This window comes from Lepidochelys kempii, chromosome 14 (assembly GCF_965140285.1).
Source record: "Lepidochelys kempii isolate rLepKem1 chromosome 14, rLepKem1.hap1, whole genome shotgun sequence".
In the NCBI taxonomy this organism is placed as follows: domain Eukaryota; kingdom Metazoa; phylum Chordata; order Testudines; family Cheloniidae; genus Lepidochelys; species Lepidochelys kempii.
The window spans coordinates 38,717,818-38,731,824 of NC_136393.1; the positions used below are offsets into that span (position 1 = coordinate 38,717,818).

At 45.9% G+C, this 14,007-nt stretch overlaps 1 protein-coding gene and 1 pseudogene across 1 annotated transcript in view; one reads left to right on the forward strand and one right to left on the reverse strand.

Moving 5' to 3' along the window:
• LOC144929108 (uncharacterized) overlaps positions 1-14,007 on the forward strand; it is a 170,323-nt gene that overhangs the window by 116,071 nt on the left and 40,245 nt on the right. The window lies entirely within an intron of this gene.
• Positions 8,012-8,969, reverse strand: LOC144929453 (olfactory receptor 11A1-like; annotated as a pseudogene).

Genomic DNA, 14,007 nt, shown 5'->3' on the forward strand with positions numbered 1-14,007 from the left:
GCCTGCCAGTACCCCTTGGTTAAGTCTATGGTAGAGATGAACTGGGCCCGTCCCAGTTTCTCTAATAGTTCATCTGTGCGTGGCATTGGATAGTTGTCTGGGCGAGTTACAGCATTTAGCTTACGGTAGTCCACGCAAAAATGTATCTCCCCATCTGGTTTGGGAACTAGAACCACTGGAGATGCCCATGCACTGCGAGAGGGGCAGATTACACCCATCTGTAGCATATCCTGGATCTCCTGTTCTATAGCAGTTTTAGCTTGAGGAGACACCCGGTAAGGTTGGACTTTAATTGGGTGAGCATTACCTGTGTCAATGGAGTGGTATGCCCGTTCAGTCAGTCCTGGGGTGGCTGAGAACATTGGCATGTATCTAGTGCACAGCTCCTGGATCTGCTGTCGCTGCATACGCCCAAGAGTCATGGAGAGGTTCACCTCTTCCACACCACCAGCACTTTTCCCTTCATAGTAGATACCTTCAGGCCACTCAGCGTCGTCTCCTCCCTGGGCTGTACACGGACAAACCTTTAATTCTCTGGAATAAAAGGGCTTTAGAGAATTAATATGGTACACATTAGGCTTTCAGTTGGAGATGGGGAATTCTATGAGATAATCAACAGCTCCCAGGTGCCCCTGGACTGTGAATGGCACTTCCCATGATGCTTCCATTTTATGGGCCTGGAGCGCCTTTAAGACCATGACCTGGTCCCCTACTTTGAAGGAACGCTCTCTGGCATGTTTATCATACCAGGCTTTTTGCGCTTATTGAGCATCCTGTAGGTTTTCTTTAGCAAGGGCTAAAGAGGTTCGGAGGGTGTTTTGTAGGTTGGTTACAAAGTCCAGAATGTTAGTTCCTGGAGAAGGTGTAAACCCCTCCCACTGCTGCTTCACCAACTGTAATGGCCCCTTAACCTCACAGCCATATACAAGTTCAAATGGTGAAAACCCTAAACTGGGATGTTGTCATAAATATAAAGGGAAGGGTAAACCCCTTTAAAATCCCTCCTGGCCAGAGGAAAACTCCTCTCACCTGTAAAGGGTTAAGAAGCTAAAGGTAACCTCGCTGGCCAAAATGACCAATGAGGAGACAAGATACTTTCAAAAGCTGGGAGGAGGGAGAGAAACAAAGGGTCTGTGGGTCTGTCTATATGCTGCCTTTGCCGGGGATAGACCAGGAATGGAGTCTTAGAACTTTTAGTAAGTAATCTAGCTAGGTACGTGTTAGATTATGATTTCTTTAAATGGCTGAAAAAAGAATTGTGCTGAATAGAATAACTATTTCTGTCTGTATCTTTTTTGTAACTTAAGTTTTTGCCTAGAGGGATTCTCTATGTTTTGAATCTAATTACCCTGTAAGGTATCTACTATCCTGATTTTACAGAGGGGATTTCTTTACTTCCATTTACTCCTATTTCTATTAAAAGTCTTCTTGTAAGAAAACTGAATGTTTTTTCATTGTTCTCAGATCCAAGGGTTTGGGTCTGTGGTCACCTATGCAAATTGGTGAGGCTTTTTATCCAACATTTCCCAGGAAAGGGGGGGGGGTGCAAGTGTTGGGAGGATTGTTCATTATTCTTAAGATCCAAGGGTCTGGGTCTGTAATCACCTAGGCAAATTGGTGAGTCTTTTTACCAAACCTTGTCCAGGAAGTGGGGTGCAAGGTTTTGGGAAGAGTTTGGGGGGAAAGACGTTTCCAAACAGCTCTTCCCCAATAACCAGTATTTGTTTGGTGGTGGCAGCGGCCAATCCAAGGACAAAGGGTGGAATATTTTGTACCTTGGGGAACTTTTTGACCTAAGCTGGTAAAGATAAGCTTAGGAGGTTTTCATGCAGGTCCCCACATCTGTACCCTAGCGTTCGGAGTGGGGGAGGAACCTTGACAGATGTGATACAGCTCTGTAAGCAAAGAGCAACTGCTGCAACACTAGGTCCCAATCACTGGAGTGCTCATTTATGAATGTATCATGGCCCCCACCGTCCCATTAAATTTCTCCACCAGGCCATTTGTTTGATGGTGGTAAGGGGTGGCAATCAAGTGATTCACCCCATGAGCTTCCCAAAGGCTTTCCATAGTTTCTGCCAGGAAATTAGTCCCTGCATCTGTGAGGAAGTCGGAGGGCCAACCTACTCTGGCAAAAATGTCTGCTAGTTCCTGGCACATACTTTTAGCCCTGGTGTTGCTTAGAGCTACTGCTTCTGGCCATCGGGTGGCAAAATCCATGAACATCAGTATGTACTGCTTTCCTCTGGGTGTCTTTTTCGGAAAAGGACCCAGAATATCCACAGCTACTCGCTGAAATGGAACTTCAGTGATGGGGAGTGGTTGGAGAGGGGCTTTGGCCTGGTCTTGAGGTTTTCCCACTCTTTAGCATACCTCACAAGATCGGACATAGGTAGAAATATTCTTGCCCATTCCCTCCCAGTGGAATGACTTCCCCAAATGGTCTTTGGTCCTGTTCATCCCAGCATGGCCACTAGGATGATCATGGGCCAAGTTCAAGAGCTTTACCCGGTACTTAGTTGGAACTACCAACTGTCTCTGAGGATGCCAGTCTTCCTGGTGTCCACCAGAAAGAGTTTCCTTGTAGAAAAGTCCTCTTTCTACAACAAACCTGGATCGATTAGAAGAGCTGAGAGGCGGTGGGGGTTGCTCTGTGCCACCGTCCAAGCTCTCTGGAGGCTTTCATCTGCTTCCTGTTCGGTCTGGAACTGTTCCCTTGATGCTGGAGACATCAGCTCCTCATTGGATTGTGGACCTAGGCTTGGTCCCTCTGGAAGCGATGTAGGGGATGGGGCTATTTCCGTTGACTGTGAACCGCTCTCCGGTGGTGCACTATGTTGGGGTTCAAGCTCCGGTTGAGCCTCTGGTGGGTTATCGGCTGCTGCCGGTTCAGGTTTGGTGGGGCCCTCTGGTGTTGGGGTTGCAAGTACTGGATTCAGTGCTGGCAATGGGTCTGGTGCTGGTTGTTCCGTCGGTTCTGGCTCTGTCTGGCTCTGCGGGACTGGATCCACCACTGCTGTTGCAGACATTGGCCTGGGGTCTGGGTCCATCACCTCTGACCGGGTCCTGATAGAAGTTTCCAGAACAGAGCTAGGCATCATGGCTTGTTTAGCCTGGCTGCAGGTGACCATTCCCACCCTCTTGGCTAGCTTCACATGATTGGCCAAGTCTTCCCCCAACAGCATGGGGATGGGATAATCATCATAGACTGCAAAAGTCCATGTTCCTGACCATCCCTTGTACTGGACAGGCAACTTGGCTGTAGGCAAATTGAAAGAGTTGGACTTGAAGAGTTGAATTGTCACTTGAATCTCTGGGTCGATTAAATTGGGGTCCACTAAGGAAGCATGGATAGCTGACGCTTGTGCTCCGGTGTCCCTCCACGCAGTGACCTTCTTCCCATCCACACTCACAGTTTCCCTCCGCTCCAAGGATATCTGGGAAGTATCTGGGCCTGAGGACCTCTGGTGTGATTCCAGTGCAATGAACTGTAATCTGTTGGGGTTCTTGGGGCAGTTGGCCTTCATATGCCACGGCTCGTTACATTTAAAACATTGTCCAGTTGACTGATCACTGGGGCGAGGTGGGTTGCTGGAGAACGGTGTGGCGGGACAGTAAGATGTCTGGAGGGTTCTTTGGGGGGTAGTTGGGGCCTTGGGCTGCCCCCGGTAGTAGGGTGTGGTCTGAGGTTGTCCTTTCTGGTCTCCGCTCCAACTGCAACCAGTTTTTCTTCTTTTCTGCCACTTCCACCCATTTGGCTCTAATCTCCCCAGCCTCGATTACAGTTTTGGGCTTCCCATCCAGGATGTATCTTTCTATTTCCTCAGGAACACCCTCTAAGAACTGCTCCATTTGCATTAGGAAGGGCAAATCTTCTGGAGATTTAACACTTGCTCCTGATATCCAGGCATCCCAATGTTTCACAATGTGGTAGACATGTCGGGTAAATGACACGTCTGGTTTCCACCTTAGGGCTCTGAACCTCCGACGAGACTGCTCGGGTGTTAGCCACATTCTGACTCTCGCCTTGGTTTGAAACAGTTCATACTTGTTCATGTGTTCCTTAGGCATTTCAGCTGCCACCTCAGCTAAGGGTCCACTGAGCTGCGGCCTCAGCTCTACCATGTATTGGTCTGTAGAGATGCTGTACCCAAGGCAGGCCCTTTCACAGTTTTCTAAGAAGACCTCGGTATCATCGCCTGCCTTGTAGGTGGGGAACTTCCTGGGATGGGAAGTGGTACCTGGAGAAGGATTGCTATTCTGCTGAGCCTTTGCCTTCTCCATCTCAAGTGTATGCTTCCTCTCTTTTTCCTTTTCCTCCATTTCTTTTTCCCTTGCCTCCATAACTGTCCTGTGGGCAGCCTCTTTGGCTGTTTGTTTTGGGCTTTGTCATGTTTGCCTCTCTGTTTTTAACTAACTTTACACCCGAGAGTTAGAAATAAAACAAAAAACTTGGCTTGTAAAATTTTGCTGTGCTGTAACCGGATACCTATGTTCTCTGATAGTGATTGTCAGCCTACAGAAAAATCCTTAAAAAAACCCCTAACACCTTTGTTTCCAGGCAAAAAGACAGAAAACCCCTCTAGTTGCTCTTAGGTAAAAAAAAAAAAAAAATTCTTCAGGTCTGTGAAGACTTGTGAATTTCCCTGCAGGAGGTTAACTACCCTGCCTTTAGGTAGGGAAAACTCCAGCTCACAAAAGACAATTCCCTTTTGTCTCTGCTCTGGCCCCCATACAGAGACAAAAAATCCTCTAACTGCTTTCATCTTAAAACCTGCTTTCCAGGAGCCCAAAGGAAAATTTCCTTTTTAAAATCTGTGCTTCTTGTTCAAAAAAATCTCAAATTGATCTCAAAATGCTTTCAAGTTAATTCCACTGCTCTGCCACCATGTAAAGGTTCCTTCCCCACTCTGAACTCTAGGGTACATATGTGGGGACTTGCATAAAAAACCCTAAGATTATTTTTACCAGCTTAGGTTAAAACTTCCCCAAGGTACAAACTATTTTACCTTTTGTCCTTGGACTTTATTGCTGCCACCACCAAGCGTCTAATAAATATATAACAGGGAAAGAGCCCGCTTGGAAGTGTTTTTCAATTAGTAGGGGAAGCAAAAGTGGATGGGAACCTGGGAGGCAGTGACCATGAAATGGTCGAGTTCAGGATCCTAACACAAGGAAGAAAAGAGAGCAGCAGAATACAGACCCTGGACTTCAGAAAAGCAGACTTTGACTCCCTCAGGGAACTGATGGGCAAGATCCCCTGGGAGAATAACATGAGAGGGAAAGGAGTCCAGGAGAGCTGGCTGTATTTTAAAGAATCCTTATTGAGGTTACAGGGACAAACCATCCCGCTGTGTAGAAAGAATAGTAAATATGGCAGGCAACCAGCTTGGCTTAACAGTGAAATCCTTGCTGCTCTTAAATACAAAAAAGAAGCTTACAAGAAGTGGAAGATTGGACAAATGACCAGGGATGAGTATAAAGATATTGCTCGGGCTTGCAGGAGTGAAATCAGGAAGGCCAAATCACACCTGGAGTTGCAGCTAGTAAGAGATGTTAAGAGTAACAAGAAGGGTTTCGTTCAGGTATGTTAGCAAGAAGAAGAAAGTCAAGGAAAGAGTGGGCCCCTTACTGAATGAGGGAGGCAACCTAGTGACAGAGGATGTGGAAAAAGCTAATGTACTCAGTGCTTTTTTTGCCTCTGTCTTCACGAACAAGGTCAGCTCCCAGACTACTGCACTGGGCAGCACAGCATGGGGAGAAGGTGACCAGCCCTCTGTGGAGAAAGAAGTGGTTCGGGACTATTTAGAAAAGCTGGACGAGCACAAGTCCATGGGGCCGTATGAGTTGCATCTGAGAGCGCTAAAGGAATTGGTGGATGTGATTGCAGAGCCATTGGCCGTTATCTTTGAAAACACATGGCGATCGGGGGAGGTCCCAAATGACTGGAAAAAGGCTAATGTAGTGCCCATCTTTAAAAAAGGGAAGAAGGAGGATCCGGGGAACTACAGGCCAGTCAGCCTCACGTCAGTCCCTGGAAAAATCATGGAGCAGGTCCTCAAGGAATCAATTGTGAAGCACTTAGAGGAGAGGAAAGTGATCAGGAACAGTCAGCATGGATTCACCAAGGGCAAGTCATGCCTGACTAATCTAATTGCCTTCTATGACGAGATAACTGGCTCTGTGGATGAAGGGAAAGCAGTGGACGTGTTGTTCCTTGACTTTAGGAAAGCTTTTGACACTGTCTCCCACAGTATTCTTGCCAGCAAGTTAAAGAAGTATGGGCTGGATGAATGCACTATAAGGTGGGTAGAAAGTTGGCTAGATTGTCGGGCTCAACGGGTAGTGATCAATGGCTCCATGTCCAGTTGGCAGCCGGTATCAAGTGGAGTGCCCAGGGGTCGGTCCTGGGGTCGGTTTTGTTCAATATCTTCATAAATGATCTGGAGGATGGCGTGGATTGCACCCTCAGCAAGTTTGCAGATGACACTAAACTGGGAGGAGAGGTAGATATGCTGGAGGGTAGGGATAGGATACAGAGGGCCCTAGACAAATTAGAGGATTGGGCCAAAAGAAATCTGATGAGGTTCAACAAGGACAAGAGCAAAGTCCTGCACTTAGGATGGAAGAATCCCATGCACCGCTACAGACTAGGGACCGAATGGCTCGGCAGCAGTTCTGCAGAAAAGGACCTAGGGGTTACAGTGGACGAGAAGTTGGATATGAGTCAACAGTGTGCTCTGTTGCCAAGAAGGCCAATGGCATTTTGGGATGTATAAGAAGGGGCATTGCCAGAAGATCGAGGGACGTGATCGTTCCCCTCTATTTGACATTGGTGAGGCCTCATCTGGAGTAGTGTGTCCAGTTTCGGGCCCCACACTACAAGAAGGATGTGGAAAAATTGGAAAGAGTCCAGCAGAGGGCAACAAAAATGATTAGGGGACTGGAACACATGACTTATGAGGAGAGGCTGAGGGAACTGGGGATGTTTAGTCTTCAGAAGAGAAGAATGAGGGGGGATTTGATAGCTGCTTTCAACTACCTGAAAGGGGGTTCCAAAGAGGATGGCTCTAGACTGTTCTCAGTGGTAGTAGATGACAGAACAAGGAGCAATAGTCTCAAGTTGCAGTGGGGGAGATTTAGGTTGGATATTAGGAAAATCTTTTTCACTAGGAGGGTGGTGAAACACTGGCATGCGTTACCTAGGGAGGTGGTGGAATCTCCTTCCCTAGAAGTTTTTAAGGTCAGGCTTGACAAAGCCCTGGCTGGGATGATTTAGTCGGGGATCGGTCCTGCTTTGACCAGGGGGTTGGACTAGATGACCTCTTGAGGTCCCTTCCAACCCTGATATTCTATGATTCCCCCCCACAAAATCCTCCCAAACCCTACTCCACCTTTCCTGGGGAAGGCTTGATAAAAATCCTCACCAATTTGCACAGGTGAACACAGACCCAATGGTCTCACCCTTACAACATGTTGCCACCTCGACCATTTTGTGTCTTTTTGTAACTTAAGGTTTGCCTAGAGGGATTCTTACAGCATCCAAAGTGGAAGGGCAAGAAAGGCTATAACACTGTTCCTGGTGAAGTGTCCAGAAGTCTCTGCTGGGGCCTGGTTGTTTGCATCTGACCTGTGTGAGCACAGTAAAGGTGGTTGGTTTGCAGAGGGCTATGCTGGCAATAAGCACAATTTCAGAGGTGGCAGATTTCCCAGGTTTATATCCCCACATATGCTGCACCAGGAGTTAGTATTTTTATTCTCCAAACATTTATTTTGATCAAAAATGGCTTTTTTACAGATATAAAAATCCGTTAAAATTTTGTCTCCACTCTGCCTAGTACCCAGTTAAAAACTCCATGATCGAAACATAGTTTTCCCTCCCTGGTCCTTCCACTAAAATGGACAACACTGAGTGCTGAGATTTTAACTGGGACTTTTCAACTTAATTTTAATGGGGGCTGATTGCTGAAATCACCCAGGCAGCTTTGAAAGCCTCAGGCTATGTTATTATCTAGGTGTATCTGCACATTTCTGTGAAAGCCGCATTTACTGACTGCTTTGCTCAAGGCTTCCTTGACCTCTCTGTTTCTCAGGCTGTAGATGAGGGGGTTTACCAGGGGAGTTAGGACCGTGTAGCAAAGAGAGAGCACCTTGTTCAGGTCTCTCAGTGTATCACGTTTCGGTAGCAGGTACACAATCATTATGGTTCCATAGAAAATTGTCACCACAATGAGGTGAGAGGAGCACGTGGAAAAGGCCTTTTGCCTCCCGGTGGTGGAAGGGATTCTCAGGATGGTGGCGATGATGCACATGTAGGACGTCAGAGTTAGTAGGAATGGAGGCAGGGTGAATACAAAGGATAGTATGAAATCCGCCAGTATGACCTGGTGGGTGTCACTGCAGGAGAGCTCTATTAGTGGGAGGGGATCACAATAGAAATAGTCAATTTCATTTGGGCCACAGAATATTAACTGTGATAGGAATAAGACCAAGATGGTAAGAGCCAAAAAACCATTTAACCAGGAGACAGCAGCCAAATGGAGGCAAAACCTGGTATTCATAAGAGTTGAATAGTGCAGGGGTTTACATATCGCTAAATACCGATCATAAGACATCGCTGCTAGGAGACAGCATTCCGTACCTGCCAGAGACCCAAAGAAATACAGTTGTGTGATGCAGCCACTGACTGAGATGGTTCTGTCCCCAGTCAGGAGACTGGCCAGCATCCGGGGCAGGATGGTTGTGGTGTAGCAGGTCTCCAGGCAGGACAAATTCCCCAGGAAGAAGTACATGGGGGTGTGAAGGTGCTGATCAGCCACAATGAGCACCACGATAAGAGTGTTCCCGGTCACGGTTGCCATGTAGATCACTAGGAATATCAGGAAGAGAAGAATTTGTAGGTCAGGGAGCTCCCCAAATCCCAGGAGGAAGAATTCTGTGATGGCTATTTGGTTTCTCCAGTCTGCCATGGGTTGAGTCTAGGAACAATAAATCTGTGTGATTGAATCAGAAGGACATGGAGTTCAAAGTTAATCAAATCTCATGAATTAATTCCATAAATATTCAGAAACTCCCCTTCCTCTCCTGGTTAAAGGCTGAAATGTTAAGACAAATGTAGATTTCATAGCAAAGTGCCAGGAGTGGAAACAGGATGGAAACAGGTTTCAGAGTAGGAGCCGTGTTAGTCTGTATTTGCAAAAAGAAAAGGAGTACTTGTGGCACCTTAGAAACTAACAAATTTATTTGAGCATAAGCTTTCATGAGCTACAGCTCACTTCATCACTATTCCTCTTGCAGGGGGAAGGATAGCTCAGTGGTTTGAGCATTGGCCTGCTAAACCCTGGGTTGAGAGTTCAATCCTTGAAGGGGCCATTTAGGGATCTGGGGCAAACATTAAAAAAAAGTAGATGATTTAGTTGGGGATTGGTCCTGCTTTGAGCAGGGGGTTGGACTAGATGACCACCTGAGGTCCCTTCCAACCCTGGTATTCTATGAGTCTCAGTCTGAGGGCAGAACTTCGCTCTGATGGGGAAGAGGGTGGTCTACATGGATACCAATGACTGCTATAACAGCCCGTTTCCATGGTGGCCAATTACTGATAGAGAAATGATCTGTTCTGTCATATCAAATCCCATGTAGTGACATACCAGAGCTTAACAATGATACTTAAATGCTGTATTTCAATTCTGACAATGGCCAGAATCATGCCATGCCTTAGGAGTCAAAATCAATAAATACATCAACTGAAATCTTGTACTGAGATCTCCAATGCAGTCTAGAGTCCTTAGACACCAATCTTGTGTTATAATTAATGGAAATAAATCTAACAATATATCCTGGTATAGTCAGCCTTTTATTTCCCTGTAGGAAAAGGAACAATTTTCACCCCCACACAAGAGATCAGTTTCACATAATTTATGAAGTGGAGTAAATTCTCTTAGTTCCTGTGGTGGTGATGGTGATGTGGTGAGGGACTGGCAGTGCCTTTTCTGTTTCCTGACATTAGCTATGTAGCAGTAAAAAAATACAGCTCTTTGCAGGGTGGATCTCAGGAAGGGGTAAAACCAGGCTGATGTGCAACCCTAACTGGTGGAGTGATCTTCCGCATCCATAATGAATGTGGGATGATAATCCAGGAGCAAGAAAGGCACTGGGGTGGTGGGGGTGGGGGAGATGCTGTCCCTGAACTCAGAGTCTAGAAACAATCTGGCATGTGTGATCTGGGTTAGTAAGACTGTATCACCATTCGCCACCCCATTAAAAGTCATGGAAGACCGGAGACATTCCAGAAGACTGGAAAAGGGAAAGTATAGTGCCCATCTTTAAAAAGGGAAATAAGGACAACCTAGGGAATTACAGACTAGTCAGCTTAATTTCTGTACCTGGAAAGGTAATGGAGCAAATAATTAAACAATCAATTTGCAAACACCTAGAAGATAATGAGGTCATAAGTAACAGTCAGCATGGATTTGTCAAGAACAAATCATGTCAAACCAAACTGATAGCTTTCTTTGACAGGGTAACAAGCCTTGTGGATAGGGGGGAAGCGGTAGCTGTGGTATATCTTGGCTTTAGTAAGGCTTTTGATACTGTCTCACGTGACCTTCTCATAAACAAACTAGGGAAATGCAATCTAGATGGACCTACTATAAGGTGGGTGCATAACTGGTTGGAAAACCATTCCCAGAGAGGAGTTATCAGTGGTTCACAGTCATGCTGGAAGGGCATAACAAGTGGGGTCCTGCAGGGAGGTCCTGGGTCTGGTTCTGTTCAATATCTTCATCAACGATTTAGATAATGGCATAGAGAGTACACTTATAGTTTGTGGATGATACCAAGCTGGGAGGGTTTGCAAGTGCTTTGGAAGATAGGATTAAAATTCAAAATGATCTGGACAAACTGGAGAAATGATCTGAAGTAAATTGGATGAACTTCAATGAGGACAAATGCAAAGTACTCCACTTAAGAACAATCAGTTGCACACATACAAAATGGGAAACAACTGCCTAGGAAGGAATACTGCAGAAAGAGATCTGGGGGTCATAGTGGATCACAAGCTAAATATGAGTCAACAGCATAACACTGTTGCAAAAAAAGCAAACATAATTCTGTGATATATTAGCAGGAGTGTTGTAAGCAAGACACGAGAAGTAATTCTTCCGCTCTACTCCATGCTGATTAGGCCTCAACTGGAGTATTGTGTCAGGTTCTGGGTGCCACATTTCAGGAAAGATGTGGACAAATTGGAGAAAGTCCAGAGAAAAGCAAGAAAAATGATCAACGGTCTAGAAAGCATGAACTATGAGGGAAGATTGAAAAAACTGGGTTTGTTTAGTCTGCAGAAGAGAAGACTGAGAGGGGACATAAGAGTTTAAGTACATAAAAGGTTGTTAGAAGGAGGAGGGAGAAAAATTGTTCTCCTTAACCTCTGAGGATAGGACAAGAAGCAATGGGCTTAAATTGCAGCAAGAGCGGTTTAGGTTGGACATTAGGAAAAACTTCCTAACTGTCAGAGTGGTTAAGCACTGGAATAAGTTGCCTTGGGAGGTTGTGGAATCTCCATCATTGGAGATTTTTAAGAGCAGGTTGGACAAGCACCTGTCAGGGATGGTATACATAATCCGTCGTCCTGCTTTGAGTTCAGGGGAATGGACTAGATGACCTCTCGAGGTCCCGTCCAGTTCTATAATTCTATGCTTGGGGCTCACACTGAGCTGGATCCTCAGCTGGTGTAAATCAAAGTAGCTTCTTTTGTGTCAGTGGGGCAGATCCTCCACTGAGGACCTGTCTCAAGATATGGATCTCATGCTCCATCTCTGTGAAATTGTGCTATGAATGCTGACTGGCACTGCAGTGGGAAAGTGAGGTTAAAACTGTTAATATTCACCTGTCAAAGAGCTCTGTGTTGCTCAAAAGCTTCTCTCGTTCACCACCAGAATCTGGTCCAATAAAAGATATTACCTCACCCACCTTGACCCTCTAATATTCACAAATCACATTCATGCCCCTGTTTGGAAGGTGGTATAGAAATGCAGTCAGGAAGATGGTGCTCACCTGAAACCACAGGACAGCCCAAACGGGAAGTGATGAGCTCTTGTTTCTGAGGGTTCAGTGGCCTCAGGATCCTCAGCGGAGGTTCTTGTCACTCCTCTTTCTGCAGAAACTCGGAGATGGTAGAATGGGGAACTTCTGTTTTCCCTGCCCATTACTCCAAGAACAAGGGGAACGTACAACAAAATTTAAAGGTGGGCAACTTAAAATCTAGCAAATGAAATTCTTGTTAACCCACTGTGTAAGTAAACTGTGGCACTCACTGTGATGCTGGCAGACCAAGTGCTAGCTCATGCCAAGGTCCCCCCTGTCTCAGTAGGACACTACCATACACAGCTGGAATCAGTCTGGCTCCCTTCTGGGTTGATATTGATAAAATGGGTACTAGAATTATATGGAAGTGTTTAATGTTTGACTCTGAATGCTTGTCAGTTGCTGCCTGCATTAATCTCCCCTGCAATGTCTGTCCCATATCGTAATTTAACATTTCAGTGGTTGTAGTGAGCTTCTGTGAGTATGAATCACCACACAGGAGAGGGACGATCATGAGTGTGAAGAGTTGCTCTCCCACAGACATTAAGCCTCTCCTAAAAAGGAGACCCATCAGTACCAGATAGGGTGACCAGATGGCACATGTGAAAAATCAGCACGGGGGATGTGGGGTGGGGTGGGGTAACAGACACTTATACAAGACAAAGCCCCAAATAATGGGACTGTCCCTATAAAATCAGGACATCTGGTCACCCTAATACCGGGTGGGCTATGGGTGCATATTGCAACTGGAAACTCCTGACAACTGGATTGAGAAACCATCAACAAAAGGACTAGAGACTCTTATTGTTCTGCTCTTCTCCCGATGAAGATGAGTCATGCAAATGGATTGAGTTTGCAACTCAGAGCAAAGATGGCAGGAGGGGGATAAAAACCTCAAACAAAAGAAACTAGGGATCTCTGTGCTGCTTGCACACTTGGGGCAGGGTGTTTCTAGGCATTAGCAAGAGATCCCCAGCTGCTTAGCCTGGGATAGCCCTAAAGGTCAAATACAGCTTGCTGCTGAGAGAAGCCTGTATCACCTTTTGAAACCTAAGACTGTGACTCATTCATGGGTCTGTTTTCTTGCTTTAACCTTGTAAATAACTCTCATTTCCTTTTCCTATTTAACAAATCTTCCTATACAGTAGTTCACTATAGGATTGGCTACAAGCATCGTCTTTGGTGTGAGACCTAAAGTGCAAATGACCTGGGGGAAGTCCGGAGTAACCTGAATATCGCTGTGATTCTTGGTGTAAGGGGTCGTGCACCACAGATACGCTCACCTGGGTGGCAGGACAGACCGGCGCAGCCAAGGAGGGGAGTGTAGGGGACTCTGTCAAGGCTGTTAAAGTGCCTGAGGAGTTTGCACTCGGTGCAGTTGGTTGGTGAAATCTAAGTTTAGAACTGACAAGCAATGAGGGGGTTTGTGCCCTGGGTTGTAACTGTCTGCCCTGAATTTGGCACTCACACTCTTGCATCCCCATTAGGAGCATCACACTCATTGCCACAGGAAGTCATTGATATGAAGGACTTAACTAGATTCCAGAAGAGATTGGATGTTCCTGACAGCCATATAAATATCCAGAGTTATCCTAATTAATGGCAACAATAGAGATTGGCTTAACCCCCAAAACATGAGGTTTAATATCCATTCCACAACTATTCTAGACCAACATGACACATGTGAGGGGAGATTATCCCAGAACTGCTATTGCAGTGTTCTTACATTTGCCTCTGAAACATCTAGTACTGCCCGCTCTTGGAGAAGGATACTGAGCAGGATGGCCCTTGGGTCTGATCTAATCTGGCAATTCCTATATTATTATTATGTTCTCCTAAAGTGATACAGAGAAGCCCAAAATTCCAGTTAGTTCAGGAAGCTACTTGTTTGATATTTCAGCTTCTGACAGGCTGTTCCCAGAA